This window comes from Argiope bruennichi, chromosome X1 (assembly GCF_947563725.1).
Source record: "Argiope bruennichi chromosome X1, qqArgBrue1.1, whole genome shotgun sequence".
Lineage (NCBI taxonomy): Eukaryota > Metazoa > Arthropoda > Arachnida > Araneae > Araneidae > Argiope > Argiope bruennichi.
Window position 1 is genome coordinate 31245743 of NC_079162.1, and position 26432 is coordinate 31272174.

General features: G+C 28.2%; 1 protein-coding gene across 3 annotated transcripts in view; it reads right to left on the reverse strand.

Moving 5' to 3' along the window:
- Positions 1 to 25914, reverse strand: part of LOC129958917 (cadherin EGF LAG seven-pass G-type receptor 2-like) — a 111791-nt gene extending 85877 nt beyond the window's left edge. The window contains exons 1-2 of one of the 3 annotated variants that reach the window (XM_056071656.1): positions 25597 to 25914; positions 10862 to 11261 (exon numbers count right to left, since the gene is read on the reverse strand). The gene's annotated coding sequence lies outside the window, so the exon portion shown is untranslated. Of the gene's footprint in view, positions 1 to 10737; positions 11262 to 25596 lie in introns of those variants that run through there. The other 2 variants (XM_056071657.1, XM_056071658.1) reach the window with 2 other exon arrangements.
- Between the last annotated feature and the right edge of the window lie 518 nt (positions 25915 to 26432).

Genomic DNA, 26432 nt, shown 5'->3' on the forward strand with positions numbered 1-26432 from the left:
GAATTTTATTTTTTAAAAAATCCTTATCCAACTAATACATGCTTCAGTTATTTGGAGAATAAAAAAACAGAGAATTCAATGATTTCTTTTAAATATTTTCAACCACTTATTAACAGTAATTATAAGGGACAGATATCTAATTAAATCTGAGAGATATTAAACTAAGACTGAAAAAACAATTTCAGGATCAGAGAATTCTCTGACCATTCACTGCAGATAGCCACTCCAAAACATCTACTCCAAACCACTGACCTCTTTTTCCATTTCTACGATTTCAAAATTAGAACGGCAACAAAAAAAATTTAAAGGAACGTATTTTAAGCAGTTCTCGCATGGAAAACTTCAGTCTCTAAGGCATTATAAAACTTTTGCATGAAAAATCAACAGAGATCCAAATGTTTACAGAAGTATTTATAAAAAGACTACGCTGTTGTTAAACAAGAAGCAGATTTTTTTTTAAATGCAGCTGTTTAAAATACAATAAGCATAGCTATGATTAAGTATTGTTTTGATACAATTCAGTAAAAATGATATGCTTGGTTTCTTAATTAAATAAATGAAAATTAAATAACAGTTTCAAAACACAAGGGATATTATTTATATATCAATGATAAATAGCCAAAAAACACATCAACAAAATTGTATAATCTGAATCTATAAGCAATATTGGTAAATTTAAATGTTAAATATAATCCAAAAGCCGAAAAATTTCTATTATTCACTTTAGAGGAATTGAACACCTGCATTAATATTGCTAATTTGAATTAAAACAAATCAACCAATTCTCTTATTAAAATTTCGAGATGTTTTAAATAAGAAATATTGTAAAAAAAATCATTAAAAAATAAAAATGTGTATGATGAAAAAATATTTAAAGCATGAATTAAATTTGTTAGAAAAATAAATTTTAAAATAGTTTGATTGCACACATATTCTAAAAAAATCATGACAATCATGCATCTTTCCGAATTTTTTAAAAAACCGGGTAGACAACTTTTGACATTTTTTTACTATTATTTAAAGCTTGATAACTTTCAAATTATTATTTGAACTTTTAAATAAAATAATTTGATTTGTTTAATTGTATAGTAATAAAAATATGCACAGGACAAAAAAAAAATGAAATTTTAAGCCCTAAAAAATAAAATATTTTATATTCATAGAATTAATCTTTTCTCTTTTATAAAAAATAGGGTAAAACTCAATCACATATATTTCAGCTAGATTAACATTCCATTTTGAAGATAGATTAGGGTTATTTTGAGGATGGACGTTTTTATTTTGAACCGTTTCGAAGACGAGGGTGACATCTGGCCAACGTTTAGAATTCAGCACGAGCAGATGAATGACAATTCTTATGGATGATAAAAATTATAATTACAAATGTTATACTCTATTTTTAAATATAAACATTACAGGAAAATCTTCAAAGTAGAAAATTTTAACTTAGAACAAATCAAATTAATACTTTCAGTAAAATGCTTAGATTTTAAAAGTCAACTAACGCCATATCATATTATAAAATGCATTTTTTGTTCAATAAATAGTTTTATTTTTTGGTGTTTTCGAATCATTTTAATACCTGTAAGATAACGTTTAGCACGTTATTTTCTGGCTTATGTTGATATTAAACAAATTTGCAATTCTATTCTATTCTCAATTTGTGTATTACAAGAAGAAGAATCAATCCATAGCTTGGTGTACTTCGTGGAAAAATTGCTTCATTTGAGAAAAGAATAAAATATTTTCAAAAAGTTAATTAAACATTGGGACAAATACAATAGAATAAAACGTTGAAAATGCAATATTTCAGGGCTCTCAATGCAAGATGAAATTATTTTGCATAAATCATTATATATAAAAATGTTTTTTATTTCGAAAATATTCTGCCTGGTCCCAATCTGCTGAAATAGATGTTGCCAATCGAGATCTATTCCCCTTCAGCCAAATAAATTATTCGCTTTTGCTGTTTTCTTTTAAAACTAAAACATAAATATCAGCAATAAATGAAATAAGTTGATAAAAATCTCTTACATTCGCCTCTTAACATAAGAAAAATTTTACAAAAAAATGCTTATTTTACTTTCGAATAGAGAAAATTGTGAAACATCACAATCTAATTCACGAGATCGTTTTCCTCAGCGTTTACTAGAATTTGTCATCAAAAGAAATTAGTGGGGTTTTTTTTTCTTCTCTAAGTCAATGATACATGATAGTATCGACTAGACAATAGAGTAAGTCGTCGTCTTTTCAATAGAGTTTTCAAATCACGAGGATCAAAAATAAAAACAGCCATTGTTCAGTGGAATTTTGAAACACGAACTTACAAGTGAAATGATCAGTAGTCCTTTGAACTCGAAAATCTTTTTTCATAATGTAATTTTTTTTTAGTTTATTTATCAAATAAAAACACTGCATTTAAATAAATGACATAATTTTTAGAATTAGTTAATATATTTCAATGAACATTTAACTTTCAATGGCAAATCTCATTAATTCAGAACGCACGTAAAAACGAAGCTCACAATGTTAAAGTTATTTTAAATAACATTTTTGCATCAATTTCTGTGTTTTCATTAAACAAAATAAGTAAAGTATTGTGAATTATTATTTTAAAAGCATATCATTGTTTATACTGAAGTTTAAAACACTAACACATATTTGGAAGCAGTCTGTTTTTACTGTTAGCTCGAAACTGAATTAATTTTGTATTGCAAATGAAAAATAAAAAAGTTTGAAAGTTAAATAAAAATAAAAGCTTGCCTAGATATTATAATTATTTGAATATTAAGCAGAAGGCTTTTCAGATATTTCAGAAAAGTAGGGAAAACGGTTAATAAACAAATGGCTAAAATAAACGTGATTTGTTTAATTGATTAAAATCTTGTTTATTTTATATGCTAAAAAATTTACAGACCAAACAAAAAAATTTTATTGAGTAAACTACTCGATTAAGTTTTATCATTTGATATGTTTAGATAAAATGGCGGGTCTTTAAATCTAGTACTAATTAAAACGAAAGAATTAGGCAACCGCATCAAAATACATCTTAAACAAAAGGCATCTAATATTTAAACAATATAATTAATAGTTCCTAAGACGTCTCGGTCACATGATTAATGTCATTCTATTTAATATCCCAACGCATGTTATCTTACGTTTTACTATGTCATATCCATCTTTTCTACGGCAATATTCTCAATGAGCTTGCAAGGTTTGGTACTGCACAGTTGGCATGCGTCAAGGAAAATAAACCGATTTCATTGTAATTAGGAAATAGTAGTATTTGAGGTTTACAATAATCAGTAATCCTGTTTACAATAATCAGAAAATCCCAAGTTTATCATTCTTTGGTAGTTTAAAAGTGTATTTTACTTTTATAGCTTTGTAAGTGATTCAATATTAAGGAGTTAAATTAATTTTAAAAAGTATTTTAAAAAGAATTTTTCTTTTTTGATGAAAGACATTTAAAAATAGGGACAAAATTAAATATCATGTTCTACAGATTACACTACATTTCTCAATCTTGTTCAAAGCTTATCCATCATAATACTTTTGTGTGTGCCTATCAATGTACTCTAATCTATAAATGTAATTCAAAGCCCATGCACACTTTGAACTCTGACTCTCCCATTTTGTCTCATTTTCAACACTGAGGCATCAGACAATTCAATGAAAGCTTCCCATCTAAAAGCGATACTTAAAACACTTGCTCCACATTAAGTATATGGGTTATGGTGTACATCGTGTAAAAGCTCTCAGGTCATCGATAACACTATGGAACAATGAAAAAAGGAGATCATCTTCAGTACAAAAAAGATTCCATTACAATTCCCAATCAAAATCCTTCATTTAAAGCCTTTTAACCTCCTTGGTACCCCAAATGTGTGTCTGGACATAAACCGATCACCAATTTATCGCAGTGATTCGGCTTATACAATCATCAGTTCAACGTGCGTGTGTAACCTTTTCCTTCACGAAACACCGTGACAGACGACTCCTCCCGAAGTGACGTCATAATCCAAGATGGCGTCAAGATACGAAAAGTTCCATCTCATAGCAGCAAAACAATGGAAGAGCGTGCTCAAGATACTAGCTGAGTGATCATTGGGGATAATGGAACTGTTTTTGTTGTTCGATTGCGTGTAGGGATCATTTAATCGAAGCTGTTTTGCTCTTTGAACCAAGAGAGGTGAATTTCCTGTAACGCTATTGTAAGTGTGGAGTGTCTGGGGGAATGGGAAGACTCCACGCAACAAAAATTCCTAACGGTAGAAGGCTAGATGATGCTCTATTACAAGGCATTCCTTCGATCTATAACGTGCCATTCGTTATTCATGACGTGTTATTATCCGATTTCTTTTTCACCAGGAAGGTGAATCCTTCTGTCGGTTTTGCAAAGGGTAAATGAATCGCTCGTTACGGTTTGTTAGAAGCCTCCGATAAAATTAGAACTAAAAACATGCAAGTAAATAATAGTTTTTGTCTCAAGTAGAGAGATAGATGAGGTTCTTGTTAGTCACAGAGAGTTGAGCAGGATCTGCTTTACTAAGAACAATAACAAACGCTCAAGGAAATAGTTTAAAATGCATATTATTATATTTAGCCACTTAATATTAGGCAACAGACCCAACAAATGATCAAATAGTCCTTAAATGTGCCATAACAAATTTAAAATAATAGCACATTGAAATACATAACCATACAATTATTTCTCTCTATTTATGTTTGAGTGTTCTGTAAAATAAACTGCAAAAAGCCTGCAGCTTCAAGTTGTTATTCTTTATTAATTGATAAGCAATTAGGATTTTTATTTTGCATAGAACTTTTAGTTCAAAAGTAATAGCTTCTATAATGAAACTCTTTCAAACCAGGAAAAAAAGAAAAGCATTTCAATCGCTTCTTGCAATCAGCTCAATCAGCTTCTAGCTCAAATAATTTCACAGAAATCGAAATTCTTAAAATTTTGAATCTAATTTTAAAATTTTAATTTAAAAAACCCTTTTGCAGTCTGAAAGGAATTTTTTTGTGAATTAAAAAGTGGTTTTACCAAATTTTTCTCGCAAAATAGTTTGACTTCAAAATATTATGTACCTATGTAAAGCATTTTTTATGTATTTTTTAAAAATATTAACTTATTGGCATATACATAAATTTTATGGAAAGAATATATTTTTTATGTCATTTATGCCACACATGTCAGTGAAATTTTCGAAAAAAACAGATTGATAAAAAAAAACCAGATAGATAAATTCAACATCATGTTTAGCTAAAGAATTAAGCTAACAGGTTTGACATAAAAAATGCAATTTTTTGTTTGTTTTTAGAACTGCCAACATATTAAAAAAATTTCATCAACTTATTATATAGCACAAAGTTGTCATAATCAATTGGAGATAGCCAATGAAACATTTTCACCTGAAATTATTTCACAAAATTTAAAAAAAAAAAAATTCCTAAACAAAACATGAAGGAATTAGTTTATTTTATAAACAAATGCATCCCATACTTTATTCATTTCAAAGGCTGGATCTTTCTATTCTGTTTCAAACACTATATTAAGTATAGAAAAATTTACGACGAGAATCAAAGCATATCTTTATCAATTTTTTGAAGGAAGATTCACCAAAAACAATAATAATAATTTGACGATTATTTTTTCCATCTAAAGACTTCATATAGTAACTAAGGCGTCAATTAAATGATGAAAACTAGCATTTGTAATGTAGCGTTTCACACTTTAATAACACAATATCTTACATCCCTTAATTTAATCATTTTTTACATACAATATCACAATTTTTGTCGAAAAATCTTAACTTTTTCGAAAGAATAATTCAAATTATCAAAAACTCTTGCAGCGTTTCACTTTTAGGTAAAAAATTGCGGCTATTTTCGTAGAAGAAAAGTCACGTTTCCAGAGCTCAGCTTATTTAATAGTCAAGGCCGTCTCTTAGTTCATTGCACTTGGAAAAATCAATGCGGAAATGTAGGCAGTCGATCTATGGTAGGAGTAACAAATTATCTCGGAAGTTAAATTAATTCTAAGGGTATAAAAAGTTTCGGTCAGAATAAGCTATTAATAATAAAAAATTGCCCACAGAAAACGATAATATGCGATGACAAATCGGTCTTGTATTTTACGTAGGATTAATGCAAAAACACTGAAAAGTCGATGCATGCGTTAAGGAAGAGTTATGTGGGTATTCATAATCATTAATAATACGTAGGTATGAAGTACAAATAAACGAAGTATAAGCATTCCTCCGTTTTATTACATAATTACAGAATGTATAATGATGACATGTTAAATCGATAGATAATTGTGCATTATAACATAAAATTAATATAGTAGAGGGTTTCCGTGGATTTAATTTTTGGAATGCAAACTCCCTGTATAAACGAAAATAATAGATTAAGTTCTGATGTCTGCTTAGAGAAAAAAAGGAATATAATGAAATTATTAATTATTTCGATACCATTCATTTTTTTTTTTTGAAGTACATAAGTTTTGGCTGAAAAGAAAATTTTTTACATCAAAACATTTTCAAGTAAGCTCTTAATGAACTTTAAAAAAAATATTCTTGCTTTTATTAGCTGAAAAACCGATAATTGCATAAATGATAAATAATTCAGTGGCCTAAGTTTGATTCAAAGCTCATAGTTTATATAATTGTTCCGTTCAATGCATTTAAAGTCGATTGAATCATATTACCGAGTGAACTTAAATTCAACAAGTTGATAATTTTTTTTCATTAAATCATTATTTATAGAGAATTTTCGTATAAATTTGTAGCAAATTAAAGTTTTTCATATCTCGTGCAATAGAAAATTTCATAAATCAGCCTTTCTTCGCATAATATTCAGTAAAAAGAAAGAAGGAAAATATTATTTCCATTTATTACTAAAAATTAGTAAAATCCCCCCCCCAAAAAAAATCGGAATCTTGGAGAGCTTTTTTCTCTATTTTCAAATAATAATTTTTTTTTCTTATTTCATGAAAAATTAAGCATTTTTATAGCAAAAGTAAAAACCTTGAACTAGAAATTATTTTATTTCATTGCTTTCTTTTGACCCTAATAAAACAAAAAAAAAATTATAACATCAATGTAATTTTATAAAGATTTTTAACCCGTCTTAGCATAACATACAGAGTTAGCATTTATTGTTCTTTCAACTTCAAATATATCACATTAAAAATCATTTTCGGTCATTTTTAGAATAATCAATTTTTTAAAAATAACTTGTATTCATTTAAAATATGACACTGAAGATATTCTAAGAAGAATTATAAATGGGACGAAACTTTTAAGATACTTTTGAAAATCAACAATATGCAAAGTATTATGAAACACGATTACAGTACTAAACAATAATTAAAAATAAAACTCGTTTTCTACAATAAGAAATCATAGTTTAACTGAAATACCTATATATTTCTGATCATTTCAAAAAAATTTTACATCACGGATTCTTAAACTTGATTCACTCGCAATTCCATCTACCAATGAAAATTTATTCTATGAACACAAGTTTGTAAGTAAGTAGGAAAAAATAAAGAAAAACGGAGATTTGATTAATTGTAAAGAAATTTAGAATTTTGTATTCTTTTTACATGTATCAGTTTAATATTGTTTTATAAATAATTTTATGTTAATTGAAACCAACGGAAGTAGAAACTTTCGAAACTTTCTCGCATATTCTATCATAAATATATTTACATATTAACCGTATGCCATTGAAGAACAAAAGTTGTCGAAAAACCTATTAGAATGCATCATCTGGCGATGATTTTTTCACAATAAATCGCTGAGATGCGGTTAATACACAAATGACGAACACCGAATACATATTTTGGGGGCCTTTTTTCTGAACAATTAAAACCAAAATTTGAAGCTCAAAGCAATGTAGTCGCAAAACCACAAATCAAATTTCATATATTTTAATCGTTGCGTTTTTTAGTTATCGTGTTTACATGTTTGTGAAAGTATAGACAGACAGACGGTCAACCACATGACGGATTTGGTTCCAAATTTGATACAAATCTACACTTTTGACGTTACATCTGAGTACCGAATTTTATCCATGTGGTTTTTAGCTATCGCGCTAACTTAAAATCGAATAATCAGACAGACAGACTTCCTATAAATGGATTTTCTTCAAAATTTCCAGAAAAATCAACGAATGTGAAATAGAACCTGTAAACTAAATTTCATCCGTCTAGATCAAAGTATTTTTGAGTTACAGTGTTCACGGGCTGACAGACATTTTTCAAAAATATGTTTTTGTGACTCAGGGGAACTGAGGGAAACTTTGTGACTCATATGTTTTTGTGACTCAGGGAGGTTGGAAACATGTAGATAGCAAAAACCCCTAGTTCGATTTTTTTTTTTTTTTTTTTTTTTTGACGGTTGCAATACTTTCTCTTTGTACATTTCGTATTCAAGAAATTAAAAAACAATGGGAGTAGTTGCTATCAAGATATAAAATTTTGCTTGGGATTATAACTTAAAAGAATCATCAGTTCAGAACATCAAAACGTTTTTATAATATGTAGATAGCGAATCGCGTTTGACTTTCTCACTATTCCTTAATCAGTTCACAAAGCAGACAATGAATAACGAGGTCTTTAGAAAATCAAAATCTCGGCAACAACAGGTGCAGTAGGAAATAAAATGCACAGCTCTTCCTCAGACAGTCCATTAGTTGCCAAGATTATTACTTTATTTTTGTCTTTGTGGCCATAAGTAATTTTTCGCATGTTCAACGACCATTCATTCTTTTCAATTGAATAACAGTCGGATCCAAGACTCGGTAACCCACATTAATGCAGATTTCAAATCGCTGTGGGCAATCCATCTAAAAATTATTACCGAAAAAAGAGTGAGGAACACACCCTGTCCAACATCACCTTTTGCTCCTGTTACATCCGGAACAGCGTCCTTTTCGCACAATTTAAAGAAACCGGTTCTGGGATGGCAGCTAGCGGTACTGTTATTATTCCCGATGTGCCGTTAACGAGATGAAGAAAAACTTTCGTTTCAAGCTAATGCATGTCATTTCCGCAGGCTCTCAACGCGTCGTCTCTCAATCATTTTTGAATTTATTTCGATGAATATCTTTATACGGAAAGAGCGCTGATCACTTGGTGTACTTGGAGGAAACGTGATGACACGCATCAAAATTTTGAATTTTTGAATCAATGCTAAGCTATTTTGACTTTTTGACAGCTTTTTGCATTCTCGGATATGAAATGCAATGATTGTAGTCGTCAAAAAATTCGAATTTAAAATTTTGATAAAACATCACTTTCAGACATTCATAAGTCCGAAAAATGCATTTTTGAAATTATGTCTGTCTGTCTGCCTATAAACGCAATAACTCAAAAAAGAAGGTTTTCAGCTAAACGGATGAAATTCGATACATGGATTTGTATATTTCTATCAAATATGGATTTCTATATGGATTTGTATATGTAATTTGTATATTTCTATCAAATTTTGAACGAAATCCAATTAGAGGGAATCTGTCCATCCGGCTGTCTGAGTCTATGTGAAACGTTAACAACAAAATGGAAAGAGCTATATAAATAAAATTTGGCACACAAGTTAAGAATCTATAGATATAGATTTATATCAAATATTAAACCAAATTTTTCGAGGGGGGGGGACAGTCTGTCGGTCTGTATTTTTGCTCATATGTAAACGCAATAGCCAGAAATCAACCGCCAAAGATCGAGAAAAAAAAATCAGTAAAATTACTAGATTTATGCCAAAGTTCCATATTTCGTAACTATTGTTTACCAATGCCAAGTGGACATTCGCAGGCTTAGCCAAGGTTCATAATTTAAAGCAAAGGGAGGGAGATAACATCTTTATTAGAGAGCAGACTAGAAAATTTTGAAGGAGATCACTCCCGATGATTAACATTGGGATTCTTTATTTCAATGTTATCATTGAATCAATATCTGAAAACATTTGAAATTCTTCTTGTAAAATACGAAGAAATGGCAATTTTGCGTATTTTCAATAACTAATCCAGGGTCTCTAAAATCATTTCAGTACGTGACCCTTTTAGGGATGATGTAGTGAGGGATGACAATGTTTAGTTGATAGATACCCCTGCAACAATTATGGGGACAATATTTTTCAGCCGGTTTTACATTTCAAAACCAAAAGTTGACAAAGTGAGTGACCATTGTGCCTTCATCGGCATTTACACTGTCTACATAAATATTTGATAGCAAAACATTCAAGAATTCCTTATATCTACCCAGAAATGTAATTGCACCCCATAAATTCAAAATATTAATAAATAAATATCAAGCATTAATTGATGGTAATCAAAAAGATTCGGTAGATTTTAATAAAATCTTTTTGCTGACTTTTGATCGAAAATTTTAAATTCTGAAAACTGTTGAAATTTTGGAGACCGACAGTTTTAAAAGCAAGCAAATTTGAGCTGGCTTTTCTCATCTTTTAACATTTGAATATAAATAAAACTTTACATAATCCATTTTCCGTTCATTGTAACCCGTTTTTGTCCATACAACGCCAAAATCTCTTCAATCGACATCTCCTGTTACTAAATTTCGGGAAGGGATAAGTTTGTGATAAAAATTAACACAATTGTATCGATGAAATTAAATTTTTTTTTTAAAAATTATCCATTACTTGGTTTATACTGTTAAATAAACATAAAAATATGGTTCATAATATAACTGGATTAGCTACTCACCAAAAATAGCAGGTTTTTAATTAGAGATAATATTCCATTGAGATATTTGATTTTTGCTGCACATTTAAATATTCACCTTTTAAGACTATTTAAAAATAATAATTCAATAAAATTTGCTTATTACTAGTATTTCTGAAGCTCTAGGTAAATATCCTTCAGATATCTTCTTTTGGCACTGTTCTTTCTTCAACAAAAATCTTCATATTCTTTAAGATCGTGAATACATATCATATAAAAGATTCTTATACGTCCATGCTCTTCGTTTATTCTTTTATAAGAGAAATGATTTGTTTCACGATTTCTCAAATTTTACTTGAATGTCTGAATGAATAATTATACCCATAACTTTTTCTAACTACAAGTAATCTTCATATGTGTAGTATCCATTGATTAAAATGTCTTCTTTTTTTAAATCTTGTTTGTTCTTGCAAAGTCAGATTTTTCTTAAATAAGTATCATCACATTTGGTGTTTTTCAGCAATGAATGTTCTTCTTCACGACTTGGAAGAGGACAAACAAATGACCTAGAAAAAAGTTTAAAATTAAGTTAGTCATGCAGATTGAATTGCACAATTATATAACAAACAGAATTTATAAATGAACTATTTATATATATTTTTGTAAAAAAGGCTAAAAAGAAAAGAATTAAAATTTTCAAAAAAAAAAATGGGGTAATTTCTAATGGGGTCATATCATGGTCACGTGAGACACATCAAGTGCGTCACGTCAATAGTGTTTTGGAATTCACTGCTTATTTTGCAAAAGAAAAGGAAGCACAGAACAATATGCCGTTAGGTGCGAAATGACATTTACAAGATGTTAGTTGAATATATTCCATTCAACTAAATATTTTTTAAGTTGAAATTTTTGAAATAAACTGTATAAATTTTCTCATTTCCAAGGCAAAGTTTGGAGGGTAATGATTTACGCATTTTTTCTCATTTAAAATTATAAATACCTTTATGTGTTCAAATCAGTAATATACTTTATTAAAATTTTCAAAAATAATCCCTGCTTATCAAACATTAATTTCATACAATACCTTGTGATGGTCACTGGATTGCAATTAAATGCAATTTCTTACAAAATAAAATGTTCACATTCAAGATGGTACAGGACAGAAGAACGGGAGAATTTCGATTTTCACTATTCATGATAATTTTTTTCTTTTTATTAAATGATACAATAAATTGATTAATTTGATTATTTTTAAATAAAATAACATTTATACATTTTAAAATAAATCTCTTGTTAATGGGATAAGGTGAAATATTTAATATGAAATTCGATATTAAATTAAATTATTTGTGTTGCTATAATGGATCTTTGAAATGTATGAACCTTGAAATGTTTGAATGTATGAACCTTGCATAAGTTGCTAAATATCTAATATGAAAACGATTGTAGTATAAAAAATTTTATTAAAAATTTTGTATTCAATGAACGATAATTTAAAAAAATTTGGTAATTAACGGTGATGATTATAAAATTAATAAATACCTCATCATAGAGAGAATTTTATAATTCTACCAGAGAAAAATTATAGAATAATGATTTCAAACTAAAAGTTTTAATGAAAGTTTTTGAATTTAATTGTGAATTATTTTTTAAATTATATAATTAATGGTGATAATTGTAAAATTAAGTAAATAATTTATCGAAGAAAAATAATTTATCGAGGAGACAAAGTTTAAAGCGTTTGAGAAAAAGTGGGGAGGATTGGTGAATCATGGTTTAAAATTGCAAAGTTCGTTCTGAAATAGTTCTCATATGACTCGGAAGTGGGGTGTTATTTTAATTTAATTTAATTAATTAATTTAAGAAATATAAAATTTTAAATTCTTCTGTCTCATACCAGCATTTAAAAAATAACTTCAGTTTAAAAAAATAACCAAAAATACACTTACCTTAGCTATAGTCAATCCAAACGCAAACACATCCGTGGTCTTTTCGCACGGTCAGGAATTCTTGGCATTTCAGAAACAAAATCGACAATTTTTATTTTAATTTAAAAATACAAATAAAAAGCAGCCATCCATGTAAATAGATTAAAAAGAATAAAATAAACGATTAAATTTGGTAGCAACTCTCGTAAATTGATTTAAAGAAATATAAGGAAAAAACACTTTTATTCTTTTAAACCTTAATGACATATGCCTTTCTAAGACCATTAACATATTCGATCATTAAATAAATTTAAGGAATTTCTTTCATTCCAGAGTCACTAGACTGTGAAAGAAATAAACACGAATTTATTTTATAAAACTCCTCTCATCATCTGTCAACACCAGTTGGCTCGACACAGAATTAAAAGACCAATTTATTATATAATAAAAAAAACATTACAGCAAAAACCGCTTCAGTCTAATGCGATCTTGAGAAAATTCACAGAAATTTACAGTCTGTCACCAAATTCACTAAAAAAAAAGGTCGGGAGAGCACATTTTTAGAAGCGATTTCCGCGTTTGACTTGTTTTGATTCTTTCTTTTTTATCCTTTACCGAATGACCCGTTACATTTGATCACATTTTAATCACCCTGAAGCTTGTTTCTTGTTTATTCAATTACTTTTGAAGTTATTTACTTATTACTATGGTTTTGCAGGAAAAAAAAGGTTTTGTCGCTTTCTTTCCTTATAGTTAGGTATCGATATGGACGATATAACATACTAGTTGACAATCAAATGAGATTAAAAAGAAGCAATTTCTCGTCATTTTCTTTGATATTTTTTTAACATTTTTGAGATCTGTGGCATTATTTGCTGGAAATTCACGGGTTTAAAGCTTCCATTTCTCTTTCGTGACACAAATTTCTGACTTTTATTTTTTCCATTTGATTGTTTATTCAATTACTTTCCATGACTGCCATATTTCCTTACTGTTACCGAATTTTTAATAATTTTTTATTTTCCCTTTTGCTTTATAATCATTAAAATAATATAAGTCCTAAAATTTAAAACAATTTCCTACTTTGGAAATAAAAAGAAGGCATACTTCGGGTTCCACTGAATTTAATCAAACAATCTCAGGGACCAGCGTGAAAAAATTTTTGACCTCTATTTCTAGATAAAATTAAAATAAATTTTAAAAAATGGAAATAAGCGGTTTAAGCATCGATGTATTAGATTTTGAAATAAAAATTCATTTAATATTTATTTTAGTATTCTATACATCGATAAGTGAATCAAAAATCTGATATGCCTATAAAAACTACATATTTCATAGACATTTTGATCATTTATATTTTATTAAGAAAATTTTATGTTTTTATGTAATTTTGCATATGTTAGCAAATATGGAAGCAGACATAACACAGTCTTGAAGCAAAAAAAAAAAAAAAGAAAATTAGTGTAGAGGATGCTGCTAAAGTGGCGGGCTATTTACCTGGTTGTAACTTAAAACTGTAAGATCCGGTCAAAATAACTTTCAAAGCCCCAAAGTCAGACGATAATTTTGCCTACTAAGTTAAGTAACACTTAAAAAACTTTTTAATATGCATATATAGTTTTTGCAACCACAACAAAATGAAAGCGAGACAGATTATTCATTATTTTTAAAGTGGTTTTTATGCAGAACAAAGTAATTTTTCATACTGGGTTTTTTTCCTCTCTCTATCTTTGAAATATTGTATAATACTCTTAATATGACAATGTATATACCACCTGTGAATTGCGACATGTGAAAAAATAGTTCAAGCATTTTTATAGGACAAATCATTAAATTTACAACTACCAAATTTGATATATTAGTACTTCTTGAATGTTTTACAAAATTTCAATTTGATTTTTAACTAAAAATTGATCGAAATTCCAATGCTTTTCATTTTATATTTTTGAAGCTTATTATTACATACAAATTACTTTACATTACTTTAAAACTAAAAAAAAAAAAAAATAATAAGTTTTCAGTTATATCTGTTTCATTTCTGTACATTTTTTTTCAAATTTTAATAGATTTTTAAAAAATATTTTTAATTATATTTTACAACAATCAAGGTGCTTTATATTTTTTGTATGCATGTTAGCGTTACCATACAATTAAAAGTAGATTTTAAAAATAAAATATAAATAGACTAACCAATCTTAAGTTATTGTCATGCTATGATTTTTCGGACTACTCGAATTCCACCTTTGAATTTTTTTAAAATTCATCTAAATAAGTTTCAATTGTGTTTATTCTGTTCAGATTGTTTGTTGTTATTCTAATAACTTTTTATTCAGAGTTTCCAATTTTACCTTAGTTCGTAATGGTAATTTAAAATATTGATCCAAGTAGTCAAGGAGAAAAAAATTCCTCTTAAGACAATTGCAGTCAACAGAAATTAGAATTTATCAACCATTTTTTCTCACAAAATTGCGTAAATTGATATTTTGTTTTCCTTAAAATCACATAACGAAATGAGAGACATTCATTGGAATAAAGAAAAAGAATATTAACACAATATGTTAACACTTTTTTTTAACTTTTATCTCATTTTATAAAGAATTGAATTCAAATGATTATTTACTCAATTATAAAAAGATAAAAAGTTTATCCTATTTAATATAACTGCTACTTCAATTCAACCATCTATAATTTTAAATCCAATCTACTCCAATTAATTGATATCGTTCCACCACCAGTCTCTCCCATTAGTGTATTCTTTTCAAAACAATGAACTAATTGAAAGAATTGTTTACATTTTTGCATTTTAAGAATACGGCAGCTTTCCTCTCTCAAAAACAATTAACCGAATTTAAATCTCACAATGTAATAAGAGAAAATATTTCATCAAAGATTATATTATGAACCGAATAATTTAATTGAAGTTCAACGTCGCATTTCATTACAAACTGCATTACTTCTCCCAACCCAAAGGAGATTTCGCAACAGCTATCCACTTGATTACCATTACAAGACGCAACACTTACCTTTAAAGTACAGTTACTTCAGTCCCATCAATACCAGTTTCGGAGATTGAGTGGAAATTGTAAGTAAGTGAACCATGACAAAGAATGTAATTACAACTTACCTCTCAAACCATTCACCACAGGAACTTGAAAAGGCGTTTATGTCTGAATGATAACATTTAGATCCAACTCACGTATTTAGATAAAAATCTGCCTAACTGTAGAATATGATAATGCTATGTTATTCCACTGACAGTTACTTAGACAAAGAAATCTAGCCTTTCTTAATGGGTTTGAAGAGTTTAATAATGCGTTAGATGGATATTTTCCCACATACCATCAAACAACAGAATTATTTGAGAACAAAGGATATCTATTTAAATGCACACGTAGGAGAAAAGGTGAAACTGCAGATTAGCCACAAACTAAGATATCACTCATACATCTGATGATTCGTAGAATGTTTCATAATGGTTAAGCAGGGGGCTTTACATATGATTCACAAAAAAATCCTTAATTCATATTCTATATTATTAAATTAATTTGTTAATTTTGTTTTACTATTTTGTGTAATATCATTTACCCCTTTTAGGAATTTAGAAAATAAAAAGAAAAGAAACTTTTCCAAACAATCCTTAAAAAACGATAATCAACAATTCAAAATTATAAAATAGTGTGTTAATTATCACAGGTATATATCCATTCCTATATTAATGTGAAGCCTTTTTTGTAAACATGAAAATCATTCATGCATCCATATATATATATATATATATATATATATATATATATATATATATATATATATATATTGATGCAATTTGGTAAACATGAAAATTATTCATGCATCAATATATATATATATATATATATTGATGCAATTTGGTAAACATGAAAATCATTCATGCAAATATATAAATGTATATAAATTATGCCACATATTCGTTTTTATATTTTTATACTAATGAATGGTATTTAAAAGAAATCCTTCATTAGAACGGAAAATAGGAATTAAATTTAGGTTTTTTGTAATTTTATTTGCATGAAGAACAATCAGTGTATTCAGCATATATATAGTGTATATATTGTTTTCAAGTAAAGCTTATCCGTAGTAGCAATCACCTGAAAATATCTCTTTTTCAGTAAAACTTTTCAGAAAAGGAAAAGTGCACTATGCTATTGTTTCTGGCCTTTAAATACACCCTAGTTCCTTCAGCATTCGCGCTTGACTAACAGTAAAGTGAATAATATAATACTGATAGATATTGACGGTTATACTCCAGTTTATCCGCAGCCGTTTTTGGTAAAGTCTTTCAAAATTTGATTATCTAGAATTTTTTATCATTTTAAATCCAATATGTAATGTAGGAGGAGTGAATTTACAGTTTTAATAGAAAACTTGCATAGGTACGGCTTCTGTGAAGAATGAAGGTAAAAATAAGTTATATATTTTCATTTTTACTAGCATCTCTCACCTTCTTTAAGTTAAACAACTAGCAGATGAATGAACATCCACAAAATATCATTAAAGAGTTATGAAAAATAATTAAATAACCTGCAGCAAAAGATAAGAAAAAGCAGATTAAAAGAAACAAAACTAAAACTGAACCTAGAGAATGTTTTTAAGTTATTCCAAAATCTATAAAAAAACTATTCTTAGGACTTCGATTAAACCTGAATCAGAAATTCAGCTATGATATTCTGAACAATTTTAATTTTATATTTTAAAAATCCATACAAATTAAAGTTTTGACAACGGCAATTTAAAAACAAAATCTCTTATTTCGGTTTTCTTTCTTTCTCTAGGCTCTTGTGTAATTGCATAATGCAGTGTGGTAATTGTGCAGTTTCAATTATTCACTTTTTGAAAATTTAATTTTTTTTTAAATAAACAATTAAAGCATTATCTAGAAAGTTGTCAATATTTCCTTTTTTCCCTTCTTCTTTCATCTTTTTCTAAAATTTCTGAAAAGGCATAAAATCATCCCCCCCCCCCCTTCTCGTGTAACAATAATATGCCGAAATGAAGAACCTTAATGAGAAAACTAAATAAACCTATCTATAAAATATTGAAAATGACATTCATGTGCCTTTGAAATTTTAGTGCGATGTTTTAATCTCTATTTTGTATTTATCCCCATTAGAAATCTGTTACACTTCGTGACTAATTATAATTATTTGAAATACAATGTTAGAGCGGATTTTATGCTGCAAAATCATATCTGGTCACGTTGTGTTACATAAGGTGAAGATTTCAATTACGGAAATAAAAAAGATGTTTACCACTTTTACACCGAGGCATTAAGCATTTTGAGAAACCTTTTATGGCCTATTTATTAAATTAGTCTTTTAATAAGGAATAAAACAGATTCTAAAAACAAAATTTTTCGTTCTTTGAAATGACACAAGATGTAACATATAATTCCTGTACGCTATTAGGATGCCATTCAATTGCTTGGTTAATTGTAAACGCGTGAGAGGAAAAAATCAAATCATAACTAATAAGATAATAGAATAATCACATGAAATACGCGTAGAAAAATTGTAAAACTATTAAACAATTTTTCTTTGAAGCTTTCTATTATATGTACGCCAAATTTTATTGCCTTATTAAAGTTTTTAGATATCTGACTAACAAGTGCAGAGTAAGTGTTAGTGCTTTTATTCAGTTCTCATAACACTTCTTGCTTTCAGCTTAAAATGAAGGTAATTATGGAATGCTTATCTTAGCAGTCTTGATATTTTTGTTTGACTGACCATTAACATTAAACAAGCTAAATCATGCGATCTAGTCAATTGCAAGATAAATTATTAAATTAAGTTAATACATTTTTTATTAAATAGTACAAGCAAAATAAATTAAAAGAAAAAATTACTATTATCCTTCATAATTTAACAATAAACTGAGTAGCACAAATGTCATAAAGGAATTTAGAATCCATAAAAAATCAGCTAACCATGAACGATGTTTTAAATATGCTGTAAATTTTTACATAATCATAGTTCATTTTTTCTGGCATGTCGGAAAATTTTAATGAAAGTATATAATGAACAGGATCCATTCGTTTTTTAGAAAGTTCTTGCAATAAAGAACGCCGTCGTATTCAATTATACATGTTTAATGCAACTACTTACATTACTCTGAAAAATGACATCTATTTAAAACAAATCGGTAATTTTTATATCATAAATTATATTTCACGTGTATATTATTTTAACTAATTAATCTAAAAATGCCAGAAATGATTACTAAATAATATTACAATAAACAATAATCATAATAAGTCGTAATTCCTTTAAAGTTCCAAAGAAACATAATTCTAAGAGTGGAATAAAAAAGACTATTGGAGGAACTGAGTGAATTCATTCTTTAATTTTCGTTTTCTCTAAAACAATCTATACAGAAATTAAAACAAGAAAGTAAGTAGTTTTACATAAATTTTGGCTTTAATTTTCGAATATGATATTTAAAGCTCAGTTATATCTTCACATTACATGAATGATTAGTGAGTTTATATTAAGAACAATGAAAATTATCCCTATGTTAAAAAAAACTTTTTGTTTTTAATTCAAAGAAAGAAAAATTTAAATCCTCAAATACTATACGATAAATAATGAAGAAAGTATGTTTATTCAAATTGAGACAACTATTTAAAAGATAAATGCCATATTTAGATCTTGACCTCAAGACATTTTTAACTTAACAGACACGAGTTATAGGATCTGAACAGAGATCATTGTCTGATTTTATCAGCAAAAGCGCTGCTCAAGTTAGCTGCAGACTATAATATTAGGAAGTGCTCGGAAGATCCGTGACAACGAAGCAAGTGTGAATACAAACGCTTTTACCAGCATCACGACCTTATTCATTGGTTCAATAGTTCGAATCGTAAGTTAACCCTGAATCCATTTTGGGAAACATTTACTGTCGTGTTCTAAGAGATTTATTGAACAATAGCAGTATATAAATATCACTGTTCCAAAGATTCAGATCGAGCTGGGTGGATTTAAATACCGGCTTCGCAAGGGAGGACATTGTTTTTACAGTCGTTGAGGCTTAAGTTGTGATTAGTAATCCTAAAATATCTAGGCAACATACTACTCGTATGTAAATATATTGAAATAGAAAGCAGATGTAATGCAGTAGCCACAACTCAATAAAAGTTACTACGTAGTATATCATTGATCAAAATGAAGTCGTCGATATCGTCCTACTGTAATGTAGAGTAAATGATCTATCTAAATATACTGTAGTCTTTAATATCAATAAGATGCATATTTTGTATAATAAAAGTGCATATCAAAAATGAAAATCGTTTAATTTAATTGAGATCTTTCTATAGTTTTAGGATGCATAGAAAAACATTATTCATTAGTCACTCTAACTTTCGATGTACTATCCCTTCGAATTATCATTAAGTAGTTATGGACATTTTCAATATATCTATAAATATCGATAAATTTATCTCAAATTTCATTGCTATATTCTTGCTGATAAGTTTAATTGCAACTTGAATTATTAAAATGATTTCACTAAAAATTCTTTTATGTACTATTACAAAAATATTGCAAGTAAAATTTCGAATAATATATTATATCTAAGCAGAGATTTTGAAGTATAAAGACAAAAAGTACTAAGCTACCATTTGAAGATCTTAAAAAATAATTTTTAAAGATAGTTTTTAGCTATTAGACGTCAAAATTGTTCTTTTGATTTTTTTCCCAAGCCTTATATGATCTAAGAATTTAAAGTATGTGAATTCTACAAAGAAAAAAAATCGAAGATTTGAAACGAATCAACAAGTGGTGAAACCCTCTAGATAATTTTCTAATACGATCTGGAAATTCAAATTAGCTAAAAGCTGATGAAATTACAATTAAACTTTAATAACCAACTCAATACTAGTCTGGTATTCATTATGTGAAGCATTCCGTCTATTATTCTATTTATTTTTAAACAATATTATAATCATTTTAATATTTATAAATGAAACACTAAAAAAAAATCCATATCATCACCAAGCAATAGAAAAGTGTACACATTGCCGAAAATAATAATTTAAACCATTTTTGTTTAAAATCGTAACGATCTATTTTGGATATGAAGAAATGCAACTGAAATAAAAAAAAAATAGGAAAATTGTCACGGATTCATTTATGTTTTTCATAGATATATTCAAATATAATCCAAAAAAAGTCTGTCTCAGATAATAACACATGTGTTTTAAAGGGCAGGATAAACTATAATAAGGTACTTTTCTAGAATATTTCTTCCGGTGTCGACAAGTTACTTTTAGTGTAAGAGGCATTTTAAATCTTGATGCAAATCAAATTCGTTACGGATAGTTGGTTTTGGTCCTTTGTTTAAGGTACATTTACTTAAAAAAACACGTGATCTCCCATAGAGAAAATCACCTTTCGGCATTTTTCTAGGTTTTAATCTTTTTTTTTTTTTCATTCAGTTTTACAGGACAATGATACGTAAAGATATGAAATAATCTGAATCAATTTCCCGAGAATTTTTAATATCTGATGGACTCATATTTCAAAACAGGTTTCTTTCTAAAGTTTTCAAACTATACAAAAAAAGGATTAAGGACATCGTCTTAATCAGAGACTAAATAAAATAATTACGAAAAAGGATAAAATGCAGGAAGTATATTCAGTTAAATCTCAAGCTCATTTCAAATTATAATTCAAGAATGATTTTGATTTAATAATATTAAGCTGTGGATTTAAAAAGAATGTAATCCGCAAATTAACTATACTTCGAACGTTGGTCATTTATCAATCTTATATATTGCACACTTCCTTTAATAGAAAGTCAAATTAAGAATTATTTTTAAAACTTCGGCAAAACTTCCAGTTCTAAATAACAATATAAATTCGACTTCCATAATGTTTGTTATTTCATTATTAGAACTCTTGAATGTGATTTTTCTATTTAACTCTATTATTAATATTTTACCTACCAAAACTTCTAAAATGCTTAGGATTATTCTATTGGGCATCTAGAAAAAGTTATTTAAATTCTTTTATTCAAAAAATTACAGCAGAAAATCACAATTTATAATATAAACTGTAATATATGAAGTTATTGTAGATGAGATAAAAATATCCTGAAAAAAAGTGAAGAGAGAAAAGCATTCAAGTGTACGAATCAGGAAAAATGGCGTCATGCGTGGGTCATGTGTTATTAATATATTTATATAAACGAAAGTGCGAAGTGACAGTATAAAAATGTGAGACTCTTCTAACGCTTAAAAATGCGAATATACTTAGCATCTTACTTTAATACCGCTTTGTCAATTTTACATGTTCTAGTGCTACCTATTCGCAAATAATTTATGTATCTTGTTCACCAATAAATATTTAAGCTGCCGATCATTATTGCATGGGTAAAAAAATCAAATAGTCATGATCATTTTTCTACCCGAAAGTGAATTTAGATGTTTTAATTCTGACTAGCCGTTACCTGACATGCTATGCAAACAGGACGCTCGCGGTTACCACGGCAACCATGAGTCAAACTGAATTGATACAGCACGCGTCTGTACTCAAAGACAAACAGTGCTTTAAAAAGCGTCTTTTTTACATTCGGTTTATGATTCAGAAATATAGCGACGCGATTATTAAAATAAAACATAAATAATTCTGTCAGTTGTTGTACACAGTTAAATGAACTTTCATTGCCAATGGCAACTATTCAAACGAAGTTCGCAAATACAATTAAAAGTGCGGTACTTGTTGCATAAAAATAACAAATTTTATCAAAAATTATTTATTTTGAGGTAAAAGACTTATTAAGAGCAAATCAATTTTCCACCCAAGGCACTTTTATTTACAACTTTCTTAAATCACTTTTCAGAGAAATATTAGTCGCAATTCTTTTCTTGCGCTTTAGGATTCATTGCAATAGTTTTTAATTATTATTATATGAGGGAAAATGTACTAAAACAAATGTAAAAGTAAGGTGAAATTTTAAATATATATATATAGCAATAAGTTCTCGACGAACATTTAATGGTAGCGTTCTTGAGCATATTGGGCTTCAGAAAATGATATCAAGCTTAAAAAGTAAGATGAAACATAAACTTCAAGTTTATTATTCATCCATTTTCTCAGATAATAGGCCATTATAATGCCACCTGAAATCATAGAACAAAATTTATGGAATAGGTTTTTGTTTTGTTTTAACAAATTGGAAAGTGGAAACATGCAATGTTGACGATTTTTTTCCCCGGCAAAGTTGTCTTTCTTAGAAAATAATGCAGATATTGATTTGCAATTTTCCCCAGGAATTGCTTTCTATGAAACACGTGCAAAATAATTTCGCTCAACTTCGAAAAATAAATCAAAAATCTTTTTCTAAATCATTTTTTTTTTAAATTTAATCCTGACAAAATTAAGCTTTCTCAATGTTTGTTGGTTTGTTTTATAGGTCTTTTTAATACCTATAATAGCTTTAATACCTTTATAATTACTCTTAGATTAATAGCTTTTTATTTAAAGGAGGAAAACCTACGTTGCAATTTCTCTCCTCTATCTGATTCGATGTCTGGTAACAAATGTAATGGCTACTTTAGGATGGTCAACTCAACAACTTTAACCAATAGTATTGCTGATATTTATTTCTTCCATATTTTGACTCTTTTCACGGCAATTTTATTGGAATATTTTCACTAAAGTAAACAAAATTATTTATTTAATAATGAGATATATAAATCCTTTAAATTACACTCAAATTTTTTTATTTAGATGTGCAAGAATTGGGTTAGATAACTGACAATTTATTGGAAAAACCACAATATTACTTTTTAAAATATCCATATTAATGTTATTAAATCGAATTTTACGTTCTTATTAAGTTTACATTCATAATAATTGACTATTGGTTTTATTTATTCCTATCTTTCTTTTTTATGTATTTTAATGAAAGTTGACAGTAATCAAAATAAAGAGTCTTGTTACAATTGTAAAAAATTTTCCTTGCATTTCCCAACTTTATGGTACTAAGATTAATTCTCATTTTATTCAAGATCTCTAATATACAACAAATTAACAACTGCAACAATTTTATGATAATACAGAAATTTAATATTCATGTACTGTCTTTTTATCTTAGCATTTCCAAATTATTTATTTTTTATTTATATATTTAATTATTCATTGCTTCATTTCAGACAAAAAAATAGGCGCACAAATAATAAGATATACTTCGGAATCATAGCATATATATATTAAAATATAGCTTAGGAAGGGATTCAGACCTTTTGCGGCCCTGGGTTGAGCGTATTATGGGGCACACTCTTTTAATAAATTGGCAAATTAATTTTAATTTAACTAACATTATACAAACTGGTCAACTAGCTGAATGCAACGAAACTGATAGGAATCTGACTAATTACACTTGACTAAAAACGTTAAAATTATCCTAATATTTAACAATTCGTAAAATTTATAATTTTAAAAAATTATTTAACGATCATTTAGACTAAATAACAAGTTAAATTTTAATCAATATGACTGCGGCTGTTTTTAATCCAGCATTCTTAAGTAGGTACATAATTTGCCTATTTGGAAATCCACTGCTGATTAAAGCTGAGGTCTTACAGAATTTGAATGTAAGTGAAATATTAATTTAATATCAATTATTAATTAGGTAATTCTAATAATTCAATCATCAGAAAATGGAAATCTGTTACCATTTCCGAAAACTGAAAAAAAATATCTTAATAATTAAATGCTTCTTTTTCTTTATTAATTTAAGATAAAGCATCAATGTAATTAATACAATTAAAGTAGATTTTCATTGAAATAATTGTAATTTTTTATATGAAACAGGTCGTTAAATACTGGTATAATAAATTTTCATTGGAATGGGAGGATTGTTTTGTCGATAATATCACGGAAGAAATTATTGTAAGAATAGAATATTGTCATTTTTTTTTCCCAAAAATCATCGGTAAAACGCAATCCTAGGTCAAAAAACCTCCCATCGTCCTTTTTTAAACAAAAAACTATTTGCCATCAATCAATATCGTTCTGGTCTATTTAAATATAGAAAACAAAAAAATGAAATGTAACTGTATATTTTTCATACAAAAATCTTGATATCAAGATATTCGAAAAACGACAATAAGTAGGGATATTTATTATACTGATCCTAAGAAAATTTAAAGAGTTAGGATCTCTCTTTCTCTTAACATGGTAATGATTAATAAAAAATTATTTAAGCGCAAATAGGTTTTTAATTATATATCTCTCAGGAAAGAAAATTGGTCGTGCGATTAATATTAATAACTGAAAGCGTGCCATTGAAGTGATTATGAGACTATTAATAACTGCTAATAACACGTTTGTTTGACATGAGAATGCACCTTCATTCCAGAGACGGTAAGACATAAAATTTCTTAAAAACATAAATGAGGAATATATAAACAAAATGAATTTTCAAATGTCACTCTTGGTAAAATATCTTTTTAACGATTAATTTTTATTAGTTTAGCAATACATATAAACATAACTAAATCAATATGTGAAATTTTACAATTTTTAAAGGAAACGAAATGCATTTTTTATACTTAAATAAATTATTAAATATGTTGAGAATTTATTCATGCAATATGTCATTTATTTGTATCGAAAAATTAAAGGAACATTTTTATAAAGATCTTTTAATTATATTATTTATATATTAATTAATGGCAACAGAATAAAGAAGTTTGGAATTTGATCAATAGGAAAAACAATTTCTTTTGTTGTTATTGTTAATATATTTTGATAAATAAATCTTAGTAATATTACACATTTAATGCAAAGCATTCATGCAACGGAAAAATTAATTTATTAAATACTTTGTGGCAATACTATTCTATAAATATCACCCAAAATACCAATGAATCCCCTAACTGATTTGTTTCTTCCAAAGTTAAAATTATAATGAAAATTCGAGGGAAAAACGTACTTACCACCTAATCATTCGATCATGACAACCTTATGTCAAAAGAAGCAGAATGATCCACAAAGAAATCCTTAAACTGTGGACGATTGTCACCAAAACTGTCAAACTTTGGTAATGTTCCAAAATTTCATTTAATCATAATTTATCAGAAAATTTTATCACAAAGACGACACAATAACACATTCCACAGTAACAGAAATATAAAGCACTAAGAGACAGAACGGTTGTTTAGCGGGCGGCGGCAAATGTAGACCACGGTGACTATTTTCTTTTTGGAATAATGTGGGAAAAGCAACAGACTATTCTACAGCACCGGCACCCGAACGTGACTCTGAAACTACTGTGGTCGCTGGATCCTTCGAAGCGGAAGTTGAGCTTCTCGGTGGAGTTTTGCACCTGGCGGCGTTCTGTGACGTCAACAGTGAGGGACAACAGTGGCACCATCTGCTGGGTCTTCCTTTCTGCAGGCCAGCAACCGGTGGTAAACACCATCGCCTTTACTGCTTACTGGGTTACAAGTTGATTCCCCCTCTTCGATTTTCGTAATTTTTTTCTGTCAGAAACCCCTGTTCCCTCATCAAGTGTTGCCCTTCACAAGTGAGGATGCACCTTAACTTGAAGGGAAAAGGAAAAGGGAGCGAAAAAGAAAGAGTGTGATATACGAAGGAGACGTTTAGAATACGTGGAATACAATTAGAAGTTTCGTAATGAGGACCACGTGATTTCACGTCTATTTGATTGACCCGTAATTAAGGTTTTTGGTATTATTGTTGTTTACTGACAACGAGATTCATCATTAAGTGACAAATACATCCGACACCATTTGATGGATGTTTGAAAACT